The sequence below is a fragment of the Oryx dammah genome, unplaced genomic scaffold, assembly GCF_014754425.2.
Source record: "Oryx dammah isolate SB20612 unplaced genomic scaffold, SCBI_Odam_1.1 HiC_scaffold_16, whole genome shotgun sequence".
In the NCBI taxonomy this organism is placed as follows: domain Eukaryota; kingdom Metazoa; phylum Chordata; class Mammalia; order Artiodactyla; family Bovidae; genus Oryx; species Oryx dammah.
The window spans coordinates 61541067-61563232 of record NW_024070200.1 but is presented as its reverse complement, the minus strand read 5'-3'; the positions used below and the strand labels follow the sequence as shown (position 1 = coordinate 61563232).

The 22166-nt window shown below is 37.6% G+C and overlaps 1 long non-coding RNA gene across 1 annotated transcript; it reads right to left on the bottom strand.

Moving 5' to 3' along the window:
- Nucleotides 1-531: 531 nt before the first annotated feature.
- On the bottom strand, nt 532-20291 carry LOC120875264. The gene is made up of 3 exons (XR_005723902.1): nt 20034-20291; nt 882-922; nt 532-619 (listed from the first exon to the last, which is right to left on the bottom strand). It is a non-coding gene; the product is annotated as an uncharacterized LOC120875264 (long non-coding RNA).
- Nucleotides 20292-22166: the final 1875 nt, after the last annotated feature.

Here is a 22166-nt window from a genome sequence, read left to right as displayed (position 1 = left end):
TAATTTACTTCCTGAAAATCATGCCAAATAATAAAAAGAACTAGAAAAGGTGATGCAAATTCCTCCCTTGACAAAATTAGGAGGCAGGTAGAAAGAAAGGGAAATACAAGATATGGAAATTTCTTATCTTCCTTAGTCAAGAGATAAAGTCGATATACTAAAAACAAAGGTGTAAATGCATTTTTAAAAGATACGGTATTTAGTACTATGGAGGTAATCATCAAAAGAACTAAAACAAATGCAGGATGTAGGGAAGGAGGCTTTTACTCTATATTTTAAATCTTTTATACCATCAGGCTGTTTATATCAGTAACATATGTAGTAGTAGTAACAATACTAACAATCACACGCTAAGCCACTTCAGCTGTGTCCCACTCTGTGACCCCCCCCATGGACTGTAGCCCTCCAGGCTCCTCTGTCCATGGGATTTTCCAGACAGGCAGGAATATTGAAGTGGATTGCCATTTCCTTTTCCAGGGGATCTTCCTGACCCAGATATCAAACCCACACCTCCTATGTCTCCTGCACTGGCAGGTGGGTTCTTTACCATTAGTGCCAACTGGGAAGCCCAATACTCCCAATTCCATGGACTATCCAGAAGGATTCTGTGACCAAGATGCTGCAAGAAAAAAAAATGTATCTTTCATCATCTTTACTACCCTGAAGTAAGATATTTAAAACATAAATGTAAATGTTAAGATACTTTAAAATACGATTGGGTTTAGCAGAAACACAGGTCTATCTACATGAGCACCGTGATCATAATACCAAAAAATAATAAATTAATACATTAAAATATTCCCTATTATTTAAAATAACTTAAAATTATGTTCATTCTTGTTTTTTTTAAAAAAAAAAAAAAATTGAATAAACAGACTCACAGTTCCACAAGGTTAGGAAGCTTCTGAGCAAGGTTTTCTGGCTGAAAATTAAAAACTCAGAATTAAATTTTATTTTTGAAAACTGTATAAACATTTCTAAACAGCTTAAATACAAAGTACTACCTTTTGAAGGGCTGTAAATTTTGACAAAAGGTGAAAATAATACATCAGCAGGTCTGGCTTTATGCTTACATAGATCAAACTACAATTTAAATGTATACATTTAAAATCCATATCCCCTGGAGAAACCAGATCTCATATTCCATGGTCACAGAAGAAATAAAAATGTTTTAACAGACACAGACAGAGGGAATAGCACCATATGACGCTAGGGCCAGTGGTGGGAGGGATGCAGCTACAAAGCCAAGGAACACCACAGGCAAAGCACCCTGACCCGCCCCTGGGAGCTCAGAGAAAGGAACAGACTCTTCCTCAAAGCCACAAAAAGGAACTAACCCAACCAGCACCGTGGTTTTGAACTTCTGCCCTCCACAACTGTGAGACAGTAAATTTCTGCTATTTTAAGCCACCTAGCCTATGTAATTCATTACAGTAGCCCTAAATATAATAATACCAACCCCTTGTCAAACCAAAATCCCAAACTACTTCTGACATCGCAGAAGGCCAGACACCAAGATATAACTAAATTCAGAATAAACAGAGTAAGCTGGAGCTCAGGTGGCCTAAGGGAGGTCACATCTGGACCAGGTTCTGAGTAGGAGCGTGATGTGACAGGGACAGGAAGCAGGCCACAGGGAGGAGGGGAAGGGAGTTGGGGCTAAGCCCTGGGGAGAAGGAAAAGCCTCCTGTAAGTAACTGAAAGTCAGCTTGCATCTGGTCTGTCTGTCTGTCTCTCTCTCTCTCTCTCTCTCTCACACACACACACACACACACAGACAGGAGTTGTTAAGACTGAAAGAGCACACTGAGTCAGGAGTAACATTTTTTTTTAATTCTACACTAAAACGTACTATAGAATTAAGCTAGATATCAATAACAAAGAATCAGGAATGGTTTTTTAAAAGAAATTATGACTAACTTGAGGCTTGAAAGACATAACTATCAGGTTGCCATGGAGTTGGGAGGACGAGTGTTCTGGTTAGCTTTCTAGGCACATGAATCAACATGTGAAAAGACAAAAGAGAGACAGGTGTCTTTAAGAAATCACAAACACAATTTGTTCTACTGTAACTGCCCGGCAGCACTCATGACAAAATCTTACATTTCAAAAGCACTTATAAAAATAATTGTCTCAATAGAAAAATAAAAGTTCAGGGGACTGTAAATTTTTAGATTTGTAACAAGTAATTTTTCTTACAGGAGCTTAGAAACAGTGATTATCATTAGGAAAAGGATAGTGCTGTTATTCTCCATCTACTTTTGTATCATCTGAATCTTTAATAATGAGCATATATGTCTTTTAAAATTAAGAAAATTAAAATGTAAAATGTACTATATAAATTGTTACACAACTGAGGACTCAATCACATTATATGTAACTTAGGTTCTAAACACTCAATAAGAGAAATGCCATTAGTTTGGTATTTCTGGTATATCTGGGCCACAGAGAATAAAGCTATATAATTTTGAAGAGAGTACCAAGGAACAGTTCACAGGGTCTTATATTTTATACTAAGGAAAAACTATTTTTTTAAAAATCTTGAACACAATGGTTTATTTTAATCAAGGAGACAAAGTTATTATTTTCATATTGGCATACTGATGTATTTACTTACCAACAGTATCCCAAGCTACTTACATACATAATAGCCCTCACACTTTCATAAGAACCAAATAGCACTGAATCTGAATACTGTTTTGAAGTCAGTGAAACATTTATTAAGTTTCCACTTTTGATAAAACACTTTTAGTTTTCAAATGCCGAAGCTGTGGTTCCTTTTCCCCTATGTTTTGACATCAATATCTGCAATGAAGTCCTTCATGCCAAGTCTTTCCTTGAGCGCTGAGGAAAGTGCTTTTCTTGGATCTCAGTTTCCAAAATGTTTCTTTTAGTACTGGTATCTCCCTCAGAAAGAGGAATATACACTTGCACCTGTGGGGATACTTACAAGACATCCCAGGCAAACTAAAGCATTGAGAGGGTGACAGAGGAGAGGTAAGAAGCTTTCTGGCTGTTCCTCTTGAAAAGGAAAGGCTTGTCAGGAAAAGAAGTGCTATTAGACCTCAACTAGACTGATCTGCTATAATATCAATACCATATCTGGCTAATTACAGGACCCATGGTCATTCTTTACAGATGCCTTCTTGGCTCTTACCAGACTATTGCAATTTTTCCATGACCAACTAGTTACCTCTGTGAGATATTTACCTACACACACAATTAAGCACTGCATAATGTTTCTGCTGCCATTACTGCATCACTATATGTTTCCCAATAAGTACATTGTGTTTTAATTTAAAAATAAGCACACCAACCTTGAGAAAATTGGCAGCTCATTAGGAAGCTGGGTTCAAAAAAAAAAAAAGCAAAAAGCCTGGTAAAGAATCAGCCTGCTGCATAGGCAGTGGCTGACATCTACTGGTGTGCTAAAATATCATTCTCTGCTTCCTAGTGGTACATTTTAGCAATGAAAACTAAATAATATGAGAAACACTATATATTTTAATTTTCCTATTTCCATAGTTTATGAAAAGTAGGTAAGAGACTGGATCACTATATATTAACATCAACATTGTTGTTACTCTGTGAGTAACTAAGGAGCTTCCCAGGTGACTCAGCTGGTAAAGAATCTGCCTGCAATGCTGGAGACCCAGGTTTGATTCCTGGGTCAGAAAAATCACCTGGAGAAGGGAACGGCAACCCACTCCAGTGGGAAATCTTGCCTGGGAAATCCCATGGACAGAGGAGCCTGGCGGGCCCCAGTGCATGGGTCATGAAGAGTTGGACACAGCTAAGTGACTAACACACAGAGCAACTAAGGTCTAATGCTGGATTACAGATGCCACACAAATAGGACTCAGGCTACTAAGTTTTAAATGTTTTCAAATTTTAAAATCCTGATTAAGAGTAATAATCTTAAAGTGCCTTACAAAACTATTATTACTATTTCCTTCTTTTTCACAAATTTGACATACAAAAGTTTTAACAGATAAACAATCTGTACCCAAACTCATTGAGTATGAATACTTCCTTCTAAATTAATTTAAAATTGTTTTATAAATCAAACCGAAATTCCCATCATTAAATCTCATATTATCACTTAATATTTTTTTCTTTACAAATAATGTAAAAGTAAACTTCAGTAAACACAGTATAAAATTCACTTCAAATCTTGAATCAATGATGCTTTACCATGTACTTTTATGGAAAACTTACAACCTCCTTAAATGGTAATATTTTAAAATTGTGTATCTTGGAACAAATACTTCAAATATGTTGCAAACACACGTTCAATTGCATTCGCTTATAGTCACTGTGTACCACTTACTTTCCTTTCTCCTGCTGGGCAACAGGCAGGATTGCACTTAAGCTCAACATGGTTAAGTAACTTGCTTTGGTCAATGGAATTATGTCAAAGTAGAGACCTTAGAGAGTTTGCATATGAGAGGTCCACAGTGACCTTTACCAGCTTTCATCCCTGAGTAAAAATACCATGAACCAAAGTCCCCAAGAGATCTGCGAGAGTAGTGCAGTATGAAAAAAAAAAAAAAAATCACTAAATCACTAGGATTCAGGGTTCAGCAAAATATGCTCCATCCTACCTCGAACAACACATTTCAAAGAAGTCCTGAATTAAATGCATAGTTTTATAGCAGTTATAAAAAGTAGAATAAAGTCAGACCTCTACTTCAAACCATATACCAAAGTTAACTAAAAATGGAGCTGCTGCTGCTGCTGCTAAGTCGCTTCAGTCCTGTCTGACTCTGTGCGACCCCACAGATGGCAGCCCGCCAGGCTCCCCCATCCCTGGGATTCTCCAGGCAAGAACACTGGAGCGGGTTGCCATTTCCTTCTCCAATGCATGAAAGAGAAAAGTGAAAGTGAAGACACTCAGTCGTGCCCGACTCTTAGTGACCCCATGGACTGCAGCCTACCAGGCTGTTCCATCCGTGGGATTTTCCAGGCAAGAGTACTGGAGTGGGGTGCCTTTGCCTTCTCCCAAAAGTGGATCTATCAATGACTTATATCTAAGTGCTAAAACAATAAAATTCATGGAAGAACCATGAGTAAATCTTCATGATCATGGGCCAAAAGCAGGAGCACCAATAGCAAAAACAGATCAGCCAGACTTAATCAAAATTAAAAAATTTTCTACATAAGAGAACATTACAAGAAACCGAAAGGCAATATATAAAATGGGAGAAAATATCTGCAAATCATTTATCTGGTAAGTTGACTTACAACTCAACCACACACACACACACACACACACACACACACAAAAACCAATCCCTTGAAAAATGGGCAAAGGATTTGAGAAGGCATTCTTTAAACAAGACAGGCAACCTGCCAATAAACACATGAAGACACCCAACTTCATTAGCATTAAAGTGAAGTCGCTCAGTCGTGTCCAGCTCTTTGGGGTCCCATAGACTGCAGCCTACCAGGCTCCTCTGTCCATGGGATTCTCCAGGCAAGAATACTGCAGTGGGTTGCCATTTCCTTCTCTAGGGGATCTTCCCAACCCAGGGATCGGACCCGGGTCTCCCGCATTGCAGGCAGACGCTTTACCATCTGAGCCACCAACATCTCATTAGGGAAATGCAAATCAAAACCACAATGAGGTACTACTTCAAAACCACCAGAATGGCCATAATTTGTTAAAAATGTAAACTTAACAACTATTGATGAGGAACTGAGAAACAGGAACCCTTGTACACTGCTGGCAGTAATGTAAAATGGAAAAGTTTGGCTGTTCCTCAAAAAGTTAAACATAGAATTGCCATAAGATTTCATATTTCTACTCCTATATATACCCAAAATAATTAAAAGCAGGTACTTAAACATTTACATGTATACCCATGTTCATAGAAGCAGTGTTTATAATAGCTATAAGGTGGGAACAACCCAGATGTCCATCAATGGACGCACAGATAAACAAACTGTGGTATACACACACTGTGGCTGCTACTGCTAAGTTGTTTCAGTCATGTCTGACTCTGTGCGACCCCATAGACAGCAGCCTACCAGGCTTCCCCGTCCCCGGGATTCTCTAGGCAAGAACACTGGAGTGGGTTGCTATTTCCTTTTCCAATGCATGACAGAGAAAAGTGAAAGTGAAGTTGCTCAGTCGTGTCCAACTCTTAGCGACCCCATGGACTGCAGCCCACCAGACTCCTCCGTCCATGGGATTTTCCAGGCAAGAGTACTGGAGTGGGGTGCCACTGCCTTCTCCACACACTGTGGAATCTTTATTAAATCATAAGGAATGAAGGAATGATACACGCTACCACCTGGATGAAACTTGAGAACATTTTGCTAAGTGAAAAGAAGTCAGACACAAAGGTGATACGCTGAATGATCCCAATATATGAAATATCCAAAACAGGTAAATCCAGAGAGAGAGAACACAGACTGGCAGCTCCAGGCCTGGGGTATAGGGGGAGTAGGAAGAGACTGCTTAATAGGTAAGGGGCTTTGCTTTTGAGTGATGGTATGTTTGGAACTAAACAAAGGTGGTGTTGTGCAACACTGTATATTCTGAATGCTACTGATTTTTCACTTTAAAATGGTTAATTTTTCATGAAGTGAATTTCACCTCAATAAATTATTTTTAATTTTAATAGAGTTACTTCATTCAAAAACCACCACAACATACCCAACAAGCTTTCTAGTTGGACCAATAATTTGGTATCACTTTTTCTGGGCAAGCATACAGCATGAGTTCAATACCATGGGGTTATATGAGAACAACCAAAGAAAACCTCTTAACTACCAGGAATATTCATTCCTCCTCCAGTATTTCTCCTCCTTTAATGTATGTTATACAGTAAGATCTCTCAACAGTGAAGTCAGAAGCCCTGGCAGGCTAATGGGAACAGAGACAGATGAGCAGCCCCACCTTTCCTCGTCCACGATAGCGGACATGCCCATCACAGCCCTACTCACCATTTGCCCCACAATCTCCCTTAACATTTACCCTCTTATCTCTTGGCTCACTTCCATTAACTACTCAGTTTCTTCTCTTAAAATTTCTCTTGAAATAAATGTTAAGCAGACCAAAAAAGCACGAGCCTTGTCTTAAACACTTGTCTTATTTCCTTGATGTTTTCTGGAGACAGAAAACTACAGCAGATTCTCAATACCTGAATCTACTATCATCAAAATCTCTGACAGTTAAGTTCATTTCTTCTGCAATAAGTAACACAACGAAATGTTATTAACTATGGTTTTCATGTGAATAATCCTAGAAAGCCTGAGACACATACTGGGGGGGGGGGAGGAGAGGAGGCACTAAAGAGAGGGAGAAGGGGCAATAAGAAATGCTTTTAAGAGCATTAATAGCTCACTAGCCCCTCCCAACCACTCCTAACAAGAGCTGTGCAATCAGTTAGGTCGAGGACCACTAGAAGTTACCACTAACATCCTGTTTCCCAGCAAAAATGTAATGAGACTATAATGTGCAAATAATGGGCACTCTATTCGTAAGCAATATAAAAAGATAATCCCAAACATACATCAGTGTTTGATGAGAAAATGCAAATTTTGATTACCCAGATACAAAAACATAACATCTTTAGAGTTTTTTTATTTTAATGGTTCTGAAAAAAAAGAAAACAAAGAAAACCATGGCAAATATTCAAATTTCTTGGAATGCATCCATCAGAACAATCACAAATATTTTATGTCCCAAGTTCATTAAAATAAAATTTTCATTGGAAATTCACTGAATACAAGCATTACAAATTTTAAAATAAAGCCATTTCAAAAGGAAAGGAAATGGAAAGGAGGGACAGAAACTGAGGGAAGGTAAAATTTTCAAAATGTGGACAAATTCTTTTGTTTCTAAAGTTGTCTTTGAAGTGCCTAAAAAAGAACTCTGGGATCATTTTCCTTTATAATTCTGTAGCATCAACACATAGTGGTAGTTTGATTTTCCTGATAATAATGAGCTGCTACTATTGATTCTAATTTGTTTTTTTCAGTCACACACACCACTGGTCCAACAGAACTTCTTACAACATGGAAATATTTTCTATCTACCCACCCAATATGGTGGCCACTAGCCACATATGACCATTAAGTATTTAAAAGATTATTTATTATGACTAAGGAATTGAATTTTCAGTATTTTGTTATAATTTAAACAGTACCACATATAACTAGTAGTTCTCATACTAGAAAGTAACTTTCTAGTCTTACTTTCTAATACTAGTTAGTGTTACACTCACTACCATTTTTTCACTTAAACTCAGCTCTTTGGACACAGAACATAAAAGAACTACTTAACTGTATGAATGATAAAAATTTTTAATTATTTTCTTAAAATGATGAAGTACTTGCTTGCCATTTATAAAGGTTAAAATTATTCTCTTAAAAATATAAATAAATAAATATTAAGTATCTGCAAAACTGCAAGTGTTTTATTGCCAAAAATGTAAAAAAAAAATTCCCAAACTGTTATTTTTCACTTAGCAACAAACCTTTACAGAAAAATATGCTCAAAATTAAAAAGTCTGTACATCTAGTACATTGACAAACCAAAATATGTACAATCGGTCTGTGTGAGTTCTGTATCCTTGGATTCAACTAACCATGCATCAAAAATAATCAGGGAAAAAATATTCCAGAAAGTTTCAAAAAGCAAAACTTGAATTGCTACACCAACAACTATTACATAACATTCACACTGTCTTCACAACTACTTACATAGGATCTACACTGTATTAGGCATTCTAAATAATCTAGAGATGAGGTAAAGTGCACAGGGAGATGTGCATCGGTTATGTGCAAGTACTAAGCCATTTGACACAAGGGACTTGAGCAGCCTCTGATTTTGGTACTGGAATGAGTTCTCAGTTCCCCACAGATACCAAGGGATGTCTGTATCTGAATATTTTCCAAAAGAAAACAAACATTAAAAATTACTAAAATTCTGTAAAATATTAATATTAAAAATATTTGTTCAAAAATGAAAGCTATAGAGATATCCTAAACGAGGGTTGAAGATGGGATCATCATTTGCCCCTACCTACTTTCTATTTTTTAAAAAAACCTATTTAATGTGCATTCAATGATTTTATAAATGGAATTTTCAAAGTAACAAAAATAGACACAAAAAAGAATACTAAACACTTTTTCCGTAAGGCCAAATTAACCATTTAAAAATACATCTAGCCTTTACAATCCTATATGCTTATGACACAATTGCTTGTTTTAGGAAGGAACACTGTTCCAAGCTCAAAGCATATTTCAAACACCTTACATACATTTTATCCATATTCATCTATCAATCAAGAGAGAGAGAGAGACAGAGACTGATTTGATGGGACTAACGTACAGAAACTGGCATCTCACTCTTGGTGCATAGGTGCCTCATTGTTAGTACAGTGAATGCTTGAAAATGAATTTAAACGTGTGGAAACATACACAAATGTGTACAAGCCTTCTGCTTGTACACGCAATCCCTCAAGTACATAAGGATAGAGTCTAGAGTGAAAGGTCTGTATCCCTGTCACATCTTTCTAAACTCTCTCCTAATTCCCCAGGCCAAAACTACTACAAGTCAGGAAGAGTGAGTTAAGTCATGTTCCCCATATTTCTTTAAGAATGTACAGAATGATGCACGTTGTAAAAGTATTTCTATCCAGAACAATTAGACTCACAGTAAAACTCAAGAGGTAAACTTCAAAGAGTTAACTAGGAAAGTTTACTTCACGTGGAACACGTCATTGTTCCACAGTGGATAAATGTAGCTAAACTTTTACATGGTGCTAGGCTAGAAACAGGTCACCAACAAATACGTGCAGAATTAGAAAGGCAGCCCTGACTGCACTACAAATCAGAAGACCTGCGTCTTGCTCTGACTGGCCACAAAAATGACTTGAGATCCATCTATTAACCTCTTCTAAGCTTACTTACCTCAAAAACTGACTAAACGATCTACAAAGCTCCATCTATCTGTAAAATTCTGTGATTCAACAGAATAAATTATAGATCAACATTCATTTTCCAAGCTATTTCAAATAGTTTGTTTACTATCTGACAAGGATCTACTGACAACCAACCAGTAACACTGAGAGGAAAAAATACTTAAATCTGAAGATTCAAAAGGAAAAATAGCTTTGATTTAAGGAGATGGGAATACCAGACCACCTGACCTACATTCTGGGAAATCTGTATACTAGTCACAAAGCAACAGTTAGAACTGGACATGGAACAACAGACTGGTTCCAAATAGGAAAAGGAGTATGTCAAGGCTGTATATTGTCACCCTGCTTATTTAACTTATATGCAGAGTACATCATGAGAAACGCTGGGCTGGAAGAAGCACAAGCTGGAATCAAGATTGCTGGGAGAAATATCAATAACCTCAGATATGCAGATGACACCACCCTGATGGCAGAAAGTGAAGAAGAACTAAAAAGCCTCTTGATGAAAGTGAAAGAGGAGAGTGAAAAAGTTGGCTTAAAGCTCAACATTCAGAAAACGAAGATCATGGCATCTGGTCCCATCACTTCATGGCAAATAAATGGGGAAAAAATGGAAATAGTGACAGATTTTATTTTGGGGGGCTCCAAAATCACTGCAGATGGTGACTGCAGCCATGAAATTAAAAGACGTTTGCTCCTTGGAAGAAAACCTATAACCAAAGTAGACAGCATATTTAAAAAGCAGAGACACTGCTTTACCAACAAATGTCCATCTAGTCAAAGCTATGGTTTTTCCAGTAGTCATGTATGGATGTGAGAGTTGGATTATAAAGAAAGCTGAGTGCAGAAAAACTGATGCTTTTGAACTGTGGCATTGGAGAAGACTCTTGAGAGTCCCTTGGACCGCAAGGAGATCCAACCTGTCCATCCTAAAGGAAATCAGTCCTGAACATTCATTGGAAAGACTGATGCTGAAGCTGAAACTCCAATACTTTGGCCACCTGATGCGAAGAACCAACTCATTTCAAAAGCCCCTGATGCTGGGAAAGAATGAAGGTGGGAGGAGAAGGGGATGACAGAGGATGAGACGGTTGGATGGCATCACCACCTCGACGGACATGAATCTGAGCAAGCTCCGTGAGTTGGTGATGAACAGGGAAGCCTGGCGTGCTGCAGTCCATGAGGTCGCAAAAGTTGGACACAACTGAATGACTCAACTGATAACAAAACTCACATTTTTCAGGTGCAGGTGCGTTAACTGAGATAGTTACCGGTACATTTGTAATAAATGTTTTGCAGGACTATAGCATATATTATAAATAAGCATTAAAACACAAACAGAGCTGTTTCCATGCATTCAGGTTTAGAAATAACTAAGATGTTTCTGTTGGAGAAGGCAATGGCACCCCACTCCAATACTCTTGCCTGGAAAATCCCATGGACAGAGGACCCTGGTAGGCCATGGGGTCGCTAAGAGTCGGACACGACTGAGTGACTTCACTTTCACTTTTCACTTTCATGCACTGGAGAAGGAAATGGCAACCCACTCCAGTATTCTTGCCTAGAGAATCCCAGGGATGGGGAGCCCGGTGGGCTGCCGGCTATGGGGTCGCAGAGTCGGACACGACTGAAGCAAATTAGCAAGATGTTTCTGTACAGTGCTAACTCGAGAACAGAGTGTTCATGGCGATTATGGAGGCTGTGGAAGATGCAAGGGTCTGACAAATTAGAGGGACACAGAAGTCCTTTGCTGGAATTCAAAATGACACCATCAAACAAAAACAAAACCATTCCCTCTCCCTACTTCTTCTGGCACATTTGATTGCATGGTGCTCATTTTTACCATCTCTTTAATTTGTTGATTTTCCCTTCAAGGTGTTCTGATGATCATTCGATCTAGATACTACTCGTACCAAATTCAAAACAGGTAGAGCATATAGCTGGATGACTTCTCAGTCATCAACACTTTTCACCCTCAACCCAACCAGCTTCAAGGAGCATAAATGCAAGCATCACCGTCACTGTAAATCAAAATGTTTAGACTCACTGATTAATGAATCTGAGAGCTGGGAAAGATCTTAGGAGCACTAAATTCCAACAAACTCATTTTCATGTTTAATTGAAAAATCATAAATATCTACTGAAATGAATATAAACCAAACTCAGTAGTTAGTAGGACCTTTTCCTTTTACTATAAACACTTAAGTGTAAGGCTCTGTTTATTAGAGTTCCTATCCCAACTCTTGTGGCCTCCCTCTTCCACAGCTATCATCTCTATTAAGTTTGATGTATTCTTTTTTATGCCTCAGTTTACTTGTCTAGAAAGCAGGAATAGTAGTGACTACCTCATACAATTATCTTGCAGATCAATTAGATTAACACATATAAATTACTTAAAACCATGCTTGGCACTTAATAACACCTCAAACGATGGTAGCTGCTATCTGATTTTAACCCAGCCCATATGGACAAACACTTAGGCTTTCACAATTTTTCATCATATACAATGTTGTGAGGAGTATCCTTGTTCATTTGGCTGTTTTTTCTGTTGGGTAAAGAAAATTAGAGATACCAAGGGAACATTTCATGCAAAGCTGGGCTCAATAAAGGACAGAAATGGTAGGGACCTAACAGAAGCAGAAGATATTAAGAAGACGTGGCAAGAATACACAGAAACTGTACAAAAAAGATCTTCACGACCCAGATAAACACGATGGTGTGATCACTCATCTAGAGCCAGACATCCCAGAATGTGAAGTCAAGTGGGCCTTAGAAAGCATCACTACGAACAAAGCTAGTGGAGGTGATGGAATTCCAGTTGAGCTGTTTCAAATCCTGAAAGATGATGCTGTGAAAGTGCTGCACTCAATATGCCAGCAAATTTGGAAAACTCAGCAGTGGCCACAGTACTGGAAAAGGTCAGTTTTCATTCCAATCCCAAAGAAAGGCAATGCCAAAGAATGCTCAAACTACCGTACAATTGCACTCATCTCACAAGCTAGTAAAGTAATGCTTAAAATTCTCCAAGCCAGGCTTCAGCAATACGTGAACCGTGAACTTCCCGATGTTCAAGCTGGTTTTAGAAAAGGCAGAGGAGCCAGAGATCAAATTGCCAACATCTGCTGGATCATTGAAAAAGCAAGAGAGTTCCAGAAAAACATCTATTTCTGCTTTTTTGGCTATGGCAAAGCCCTTGACTGTGTGGATCACAATAAACTGTGGAAAATTCTGAAAGAGATGGAAATACCAGACCACCTGACCTGCCTCTTGAGAAATCTATATGCAGGTCAGGAAGCAACAGTTAGAACTGGACATGGAACAACAGACTGGTTCCAGATAGGAAAAGAAGTATGTCAAGGCTGTATATTGTCACCCTGCTTATTATATGCAGAGTACATCATGAGAAATGCTGGAATGGATGAAGCCCAAGCTGGAATCAAGATTGCCGGGAGAAATATCAATAACCTCAGATATGCAGATGATGCCACCTTTATAGCAAAAGAAGTGAAGAACTAAATAGCCTCTTGATGAAAGTGAAAGAGGAGAGTGAAAAAGTTGGCTTTAAAGGTCAACATTCAGAAAGCTAAGATCATGGCATCCAGTCCCATCACTCTATGGCAAATAGATGGGGAAACAGTGGAAACAGTGACAGACTTTATTTTGGGGGGGCTCCAAAATCACTGCAGATGGTGACTGTAGCCATGAAATAAAAAGATGCTTACTCCCTGGCAGGAAAGTTATGACCAACCTAGACAGCATATTAAAAAGCAGAGACATTACTTCACCAACAAAGGTCCGTCTAGTCAAAGCTACGGTTTTTCCAGTAGTCATGTATGGATGTGAGAGTTGGACTATAAAAAGAGCTGAGCACTGAGAATTGATGCTTTTGAACTGTGGTGTTGGAGAAGACTCTTGAGAGTCCCCTGGATTGCAAAGAGATCCAACCTGTCCATCCTAAAGGAGTTCAGTCCTGGGTGTTCACTGGAAGGACTGATGCTGAAGCTGAAACTCCAATACTTTGGCCACATCATGCAAAAAGCTGACTCATTTGAAAAGACCCTCATGCTGGGAAAGATTGAGGGCAGGAAGAGAAGGGGATGACAGAGGATGAGATGGTTGGATGGCATCACCAACTCAATGGACATGAGTTTGGGTGAACTCCGGGAGTTGGTGATGGACAGGGAGGCCTGGTGTGCTGCAGTCCATGGGGTCGCAAAGAATCGGACATGACTCAGCAACTGAACTAAACTGAAATTCTTACAAGCCAAAATGCTAGTTCAAACATATGAGCATGTAAAATTCTGCTAGATACGGTCCAACCACAAACCACTCAACCACAAACGCTGAGTCAATTTCCACTCCCTCCAGTAGTATGTGAGAGCATCTGCTCCCCATTGTCTTCAACACATACAGCATTGATAATCTTCAATATCAGCTATTAATCTCTTTCATTTTACTAGGTAAGGATGATCAATGTTTTACCACTTCTTCTGCTGAAAGTTAAATATCGTTTTGTGTTTTGACTCTCTACTTTTTTATGATTTGCCTGATTATATTTGATGGAGGAAGGTCAGGAATGTTTTCTCCTGGGCCAGTACAAAAGAAATACATCTGCATCTTACTCTGCCACCCCAATTCAGGATTATGATGGATATACCTCTTCTTCCCTTCAAGCTCAGAAGGGTATCATTTTTAAGTTTTTTTCTGTTGCATAGATTAAGTGCTTAATCAGGATCCATCTACTCTTATTGCTCTTCAGTTCAGTTCAGTTGCTCAGTCGTATCCGACTCTGCAACCCCATCAACCACAGCACACCAAACCACCCTATTTCATCTAAAATTTACATGCCTGTTTTCTATCCATTTATATTTATAAATAAAATTGGCACAGGAGAGCTCCATCAGTTATTTGGGGAGGTCACTCTTCCACATCCCCAGGACGGCCTTCTACCTACTGCATTCATTAATAGAAACTGGCAGATCATTGAATAATTTTCTTTCCAGGTTGAGTTCTTTTCCTCCATGCAAGTCACTTGCTGCCTTTTATTTTAAAAGAAGGAACTAAGATCCAAAGAGATTAAGCACATAAGATCTGGGTCTATTACTTCCTAGTACGAAGTTCTGTTACCAAACAATGAAAATACTCTCTTCCTGGGCCTGCAGACCTCAGATGCTGCCACTGTTGATTCCTGCTTCCATGCTATATTCCTTCTCTCACTCTTACACAGATCCCAGCTACTTGGTAGGGAGGAAGGGCAGGGACTGGGATGCAAGGGGACAAGATAGGCTCTACCCCAGCCCCCTTCAGCCTGCACACTCATAACCTGTCATCATCTGAAACTTCTCAATGACTAATGTCTCTCTCCACGACCAGAATATCCCATCCATCCAGATGGCTTACTCAATCATGCCCAGTATAAGTCGGGATCCTTTGGACCCACTTTATTTTCCCTATTCACTCACTCCTTTCTTTCTTTGCTTCCAATTCAGCTTAGACTCCATGTCCCACCATTTTAATCACTCTTGCCAAAATCCTAAACCTCCTTAGTCCCTCTGTACATGGAAAAACTTAAGCCTGCATAAATGCGACATCCCAAATTCTTTATACCTCAGACAGCTAAGAACTGCAGGAAAAACTCCCTAAACAAGCAGATGGTTCCATCATAAACCTAGCCATCAACTGCTTGCTGAATAATCCCAACAGTTCTACCACCTTTCTCAAAACAAACTGCCGTGACTCTTCATAACAATAATTTGAAACCTGCCCTCTCCACAGATCTTCACTCCCCAAGTGGTGGTCATCAGACGAAACTGTCTCCCCCCCAGTCTGTATCTTCCTGTGCACCCTTCCTTCCTTTCTCTTATTAAAGGAGGAAGGGATACTATTTCAAAGTCATTCCCTCCCTCCAACTGTACTCTGGGGCCCGTCCTTTCCTACCTTCTTAGGAATCTTGAACTTTTAATTATTTCCTACTTCTGTATCTTCAACTCCTCTCTAATGAAGACTTCCCATCAGCATGTACACAGGCTCAACTCATTCCTCTTAGAAAAGAGAAGAGGGGTAAGCAAAGAGAAAAGAAAAGAAAAAAGGAGAAAGAAAAAGTGTCCTGCTTTGTCAAGACCCTCCAGCTATGTCTGCTTTTTCAAATCAAAACCAAATTTTTAGACCCACTAACCTTGTTATCTAGTTTTTCATCTCCTTCTCACCAATTCAAACTTGCATTCCACTCTCCAGAGCTTCTAACACAGTCCCTGTCACAGTCACCATCACTTTTTGTCACTAAAGTTTTGGACAAATATTGGTCCTAATCTTCTGCCATTTAATCTCAGTTAATATTTTTTTCTTCAGCTTGGGATGTCAAGAAACAAAAATTCCATAAGAGTAAGAATCTGTTCCATGAGGTGTTGACTGTCAGTGCCTTGAAGAGTACTGGATACACAGTAAGTACTCAATAAATACATGGTAAATGAATAAGTGATAGTTTTCCTCCCAAGTTTCTGTCAAAGTCATTCTTCAGGATCAATGCAAATAGCACCTTCCTTAAAAAATCTTTTACAATCCTGATAAATAGAATTAGATGATGTGTCCTACATATGTTAGGCAATAGGCCAGGCACTGGGGATACAGAATTTAAGACAGAGTCTCTGGATAAAAGATTCTCAATCTGGAATTCATATCCTTGTACTATAGTCCTTAACTATATACTTTATATTCATTTAACAACTAAGTGGATGCCTATCCTACAACAAACACAGAACCTGTATCTCCGATTCTCTTAATGTCAAACTACCACAAAGATCAGAGACTTAATAATTCTTGAATTGCACTTAAAATAATGATAGAAAAATTCTTCAAAACATTTTCTAAGATAAATGTTAGGAACCAAAATCACAATGCTTCCCAACTACTTCTTATTTGCCTATTAATTATATAACAGTATTCCTATATAAATTAACTCACATTAAAAAAGCTTTATGATTTTTCAGATACACAAATAAATGGTAATATTGTACAATGAAATACTGCTAAAAAGTACTTTAAAATGTAAAATACGCCTATCCTTTGATCCAGCAATCTTGCTTTTGAGATTTGATCCTAAATACAAGGATGTATATATACTTTTGGGCCTAGAAGTGAGCGGAATAAGAATGAAGTGAAGAGAGAAATCTGCAGAGAAATATGTATAGTATGACTTCCTTTTGTTTTTTAAAAAGGCAAAAAATACAGAGTACATAATTACATAAACAGAAGCAAAGTAGCGGAAAGACACAGTCCAACTATTAATACTGGTTATTCCAAAGCACAGAACTGGATGAACAGAAAGAGAAACAACTGCTTTTCATGTCTTCCTCTATATTGGTTGCTATAAGGCACATATCATTTTCATAGGTAATATATGAAGTTATTATTTTATATATAAAAAAAGTTTATTCTTTCTCTCTGTCCTTCCATTTTAATATGGGCATTCCCCAAGTTCTGAGCATTTGCCATACAATCATCCTACAAATATAAACCACGGTGCGATACAGAGCAACTTAAATGGAAAAAAGAAGGACAGAAGTCAGGCCTCAGTGACTCCTCTTCTCACCAAGAGGCTTCATATAAGGAGGGGAAATGGGGAATGCTGAGGACAGGACATTTAAACACAATAAAACAATGTTACTAAAAAATAACAAAACAATGTGGAAATGGAAATGACTGGCAGGTTCCCAAGCTTCCTTAAAAAATAAAAGCCAATTAAGCCTTAATGTGTTTGAGATACTGTATGATTCCAATAATGTTTTTTCTTTTGGACACCACTGCAGTTGGAAGTCAAATTTCACATACTAAATGTTATTTCTATAGGAAATATACTTTATCAATAACATCAGAAAATATTCCAAAAGCCTGAACTCACTAGTTTCTAGCACACAAGGGCAAGCACTGTTCCATCTGCTTTCAAAACCTGTGCAGGACGCCATTCTCAGACTATACTGGATAAATAAGCTGTCTTATGCTCAGCATAGTCAGGGAATGGTATGGTTGCTACCATTCTCACATACTGATATCTGTATGGCACTTCACAGTTGAAAAAGCTCTTTGATACACATGAATCAAATGTTCCAGCTAAGAGAAACCATTAAAATAAAATACTTACACCTATCATTATAAACATATGCAACAATTTAATCTTCAACAAACAAGCTGGCAAATAATGAACTTGAAATGTATGTTTGGAAGTCATTATATCAGTGAAAATTACATAGTAGGTATTTAAATTTTTCATAAACAGAAAAATTCAGGCAAGAAATGGCCACAAAACCAGAAATTTATTGTTAGTTTTATAAGCAAAGGTCAATTACTTCTACCGCAGTAGACTATGACTGATTGTTTGAGACGTAATCCGCTCACAACCTTTTCTTTGTACATAACAGCAAACATAAGAAAATCTGGGCTATAATTCTTGACAAATTATTTCTTATACCACTTCTTCTCCAAAGGGGGTAAAAAGCACTACATAAATACGGTTTCATTTTATGGAATGATGATCTTGCAAAAAGGATTAATATGATTGTATATAGATTATTAAGGTTTGAAAAGTGAAAATTTTAATTTGAAAAAATCTAACTAGGCATGCAAAATAACATATACGTCAATGTGTGCATGTGCTAAGTTGCTACAGTCATGTCTGACTCTCTGCAATCTGATGGACTGGGGGTTTCTCTGTCCATGGGATTCTCGAGGCAAGAATACTTGAGTGGGTTGCCATGCCCTCCTCCAGGGGATCTTCCTGACCCAGGGATCGAACCTGCATCACGTATGTCTCCTGCATTGGCAAGTGGTTTCTTTACCACTAGTGCCACTTGGGAAGGCCCAATATGCCAAAGACTAAAAATGAAAGATATATTTACATTTACTTTCAGACACAGCAAAAATAAGCAAAATTTATAATGCTTTCTATACACTGTAGGTATTTTACACAGATTAAATAAACCTTTTCCAGAAAAACACTCCATATACATGAAGCCAGTAAGGTATATTTTCAGATATTCAGATACTTTCAGAGAAGGGAATGAAGAATGGGCCCATTCACAAAGAAACAACAAGACTTCATAAATCATCTAATATAAATAAGAACTAGAATTCAACGTGAAAAACTTAAATGAGGTTCAATGATAATCAGAAAGTCCACATAAAGCAAATTCATTTAAAACAGAGACCAAATATCATGCTAAACAGTGGGAATAAAAAGTTTGACAGAGACATTCTCTTGAAAAATATTTTAGTTTTTTTAACATCATAAAACTTTAATATGATAAAATGTTGGCTTTTGTGGAAAAAACTTCCCCAATAAATTGGACGATAGCTCAAAGTCATTTGATTTTCACAGTGCAATCATGGAGATTTTTTGGTTTGGGAGTTTTTCAAAATACTCAAAACACATCAAGCCTCCTAATGCTAATTTTAGTATTTTAATCTTCGAATTATTATCTTTTTAAATACCTCTAAATCAAAGTCATCCTTGTTGGTCTTTCTCTTCCTTACTTTTTAACTGGCCTATTGGATACTATAACATCCATAAATCATTTAGGAATCTTAACATGCAAAGAAAGCACAGGCCCAGAGAGACGCACAGACTAAGTGAAGAGAGGTTTCTGAATGGGGCCTAATTTTTTTTTTTAATTTTACTGTAGTATAGTTCATTCACAATGTTGCATTAGTTTCAGGTGTACAGCAAAGTGATCTGACTATACATATACATATATTCATTCTTCTTCAGATTCTTTTCTCAGATAGGTTATCACAGGATATTGAGTAGAGCTGTGCTATACAGTAAGTCCTAGTTGGTTATCTATCTTATATGTAGTACTGTGTGGGACTCAGTGGTATATTAGTGAATATTTTGCTTTCCTATACAACTCCTGCAACTTTGTAAGTGCAGGAATTAGATAGTGAATTTCCACCTAAGGAGAACCCACTGTATATGTACTTTTATTACATGCTTATACAAGAAGAGGGGATATACATCTTGGTTCTGGATATCTTAAGATACATAAACATATCTTGATCAGGACTACATTATAAATAACTTTTTAAAAATGTGATGTAATACTGTACCAAGGTTGTAAGGGAGTTCCTTTTCATGTAGAGTCTCTCCAAGTACTGTAGTCCCTCATCTTTCAGTAACTCCAATGGGAAATGCTGCAGATTCCTGTAATTTAAGAACAAATTCTTGTGCTTTTCCAGCCTTGCCACAGAGATCGTCTTACAAAGTTCGGATGCCATGGCTGAACATATTCCATCAGGCACGCTGCAGTACTACATCTTGTCAAAACTGGTCCATTTCTAAAGAGAACAAAAAACCTGAAAATTATGATACTGGTAACAAAAGCTGCCAAATAAACCAGTTAGCATATATAGCTATTTGCGGACATTAAAAAGAGAGTTACCCATCAATTCCTACATTTCTACTTCATAGCAACTAAATTTTCATACATATTTAAAAGATTAAAATGAATAACTATTTAATAAAGAGGTACTCTCACTATTTAAACAATATTTACTACTTAGTAGAATAGTCCTATTTGAAAAAATAGTTCTTGAAATTGAGACAGGAATCCCTATCTAAGAGAACAGAGACCAGTTTCATAACACATAACTGAAGAAAGAGCTTAAAAATCAGACACTGCAAAGCCATTTCCTTCCTTCCTACCTCATTTTGTCTTTAGCTTAAAATATTTTTAAAATATTTAAATCTATATAAACTATGACTAGATCATTTACAGCTTCATTTTCTTCACTTCTTACTATCTAAATATTGTTCTATATTGTAATATTTTCTTTCTTTTCTCCTCATTCTCATTTCTTTCTTCTTAGCTTTGCAGATTATCAGAAGTAGCAAAGAAACAGACCTGGGGACATGGTTTTACTTTAGTATTTCAAGGAAAGAAGAAATACTGCCCCAGGAAATAAGAATCTTATACTTTTCTATTACAACCTCTCTGGGCTTCAGCTGCCTAACATATAAAATGGAGACAGCAATTTATTGGTAAGGGCCAAAACCCAGAACAGATTAAATTCCCTTCTAGCTCTAAACTGACATGGGTAGGAAGAGAAATAAGATTTGCCATCTTATCAATTAGACACAGGGCAGAAACAAACTTCACAATCACCATAAAAAGAAACAAGCTCAGAGCTACAATAATCTGCCCAAGGAAGCAGCTCATAAGGGAATAAAGGATTTTTTTTTCTTTGGGTGGGGAAGGTTGTCCAGACTGAAGTCTTCGCACACACAGACCAACAGGATTCTACAAGATACTCAGGAAACACTAAAACACTAAAAACAAGTTGAGCTTTGTTCGAAGATTCTACTCTCGTTTACTTGGGCACCCTTCCTCAAACTCTCCAAAGGAAAATACCTTTCAAAGAAAATGTTTTTTCTTAAGAAAAATTTTCACTGAGAATTGACACCAAATTAGTACGAATGTAGTAACATAAGCTTTCAATAAGCAGTGTCTTGTAACTTTTGGGTTATATTCTATTATTTCCAAACTCTAATTCCTAATAGGAAAGTATCTGCTATTTTATATAAAAGGGCAGAGAATATGGAGTACTCATTAATCTCCCCAATGGAGCATGAGAGTCCAATACCTTCCCATTTTTATACTAGCTACTCACTTACCTATTTTTATGAGACATATTACATGACTCTAAACAAGATAATCTTTCCACATCTTAATTCTCTCTCTGTGAAGCAAGGATAACTAGGCTAGAAATAACGCTGATGATTGTTATTTGGAAGGGGAAGCTTTCTGGGTAATTATTCACTTAAATGGTAAACTGGAAGCAGTTTAGGTGTCTCAGAAACACCTCAAACTTAACACTTTCAAATAGGAGTTTTTTATTTTCATCACCTATCCAAATCTCTCCCAGTCTTTCCAAACACCAGGAAATCCTGAAGTCAAGAATGATTCCACCCACCTATCCTGAATGAGTCATCCATCACCTCCAATCCATCACAAGGCCTATGGTTTCCATCTCCAACATATACCTCAAATCAATCCACATTTCTCCATCTGCCAAAATGGAAAACCAGTCATCTCCTGCCTGGCTATATATTTTACTGGTCTCCTTGTGTTTAGTCATTTTGTAATATATTAATCACTTAGCAGGGAGCTTTTAAAAAACTAAATTCAATTACATCTCCCTCTCTTTCTCAGGTAAATTCACTCCCTAGTCACATGAATTCTT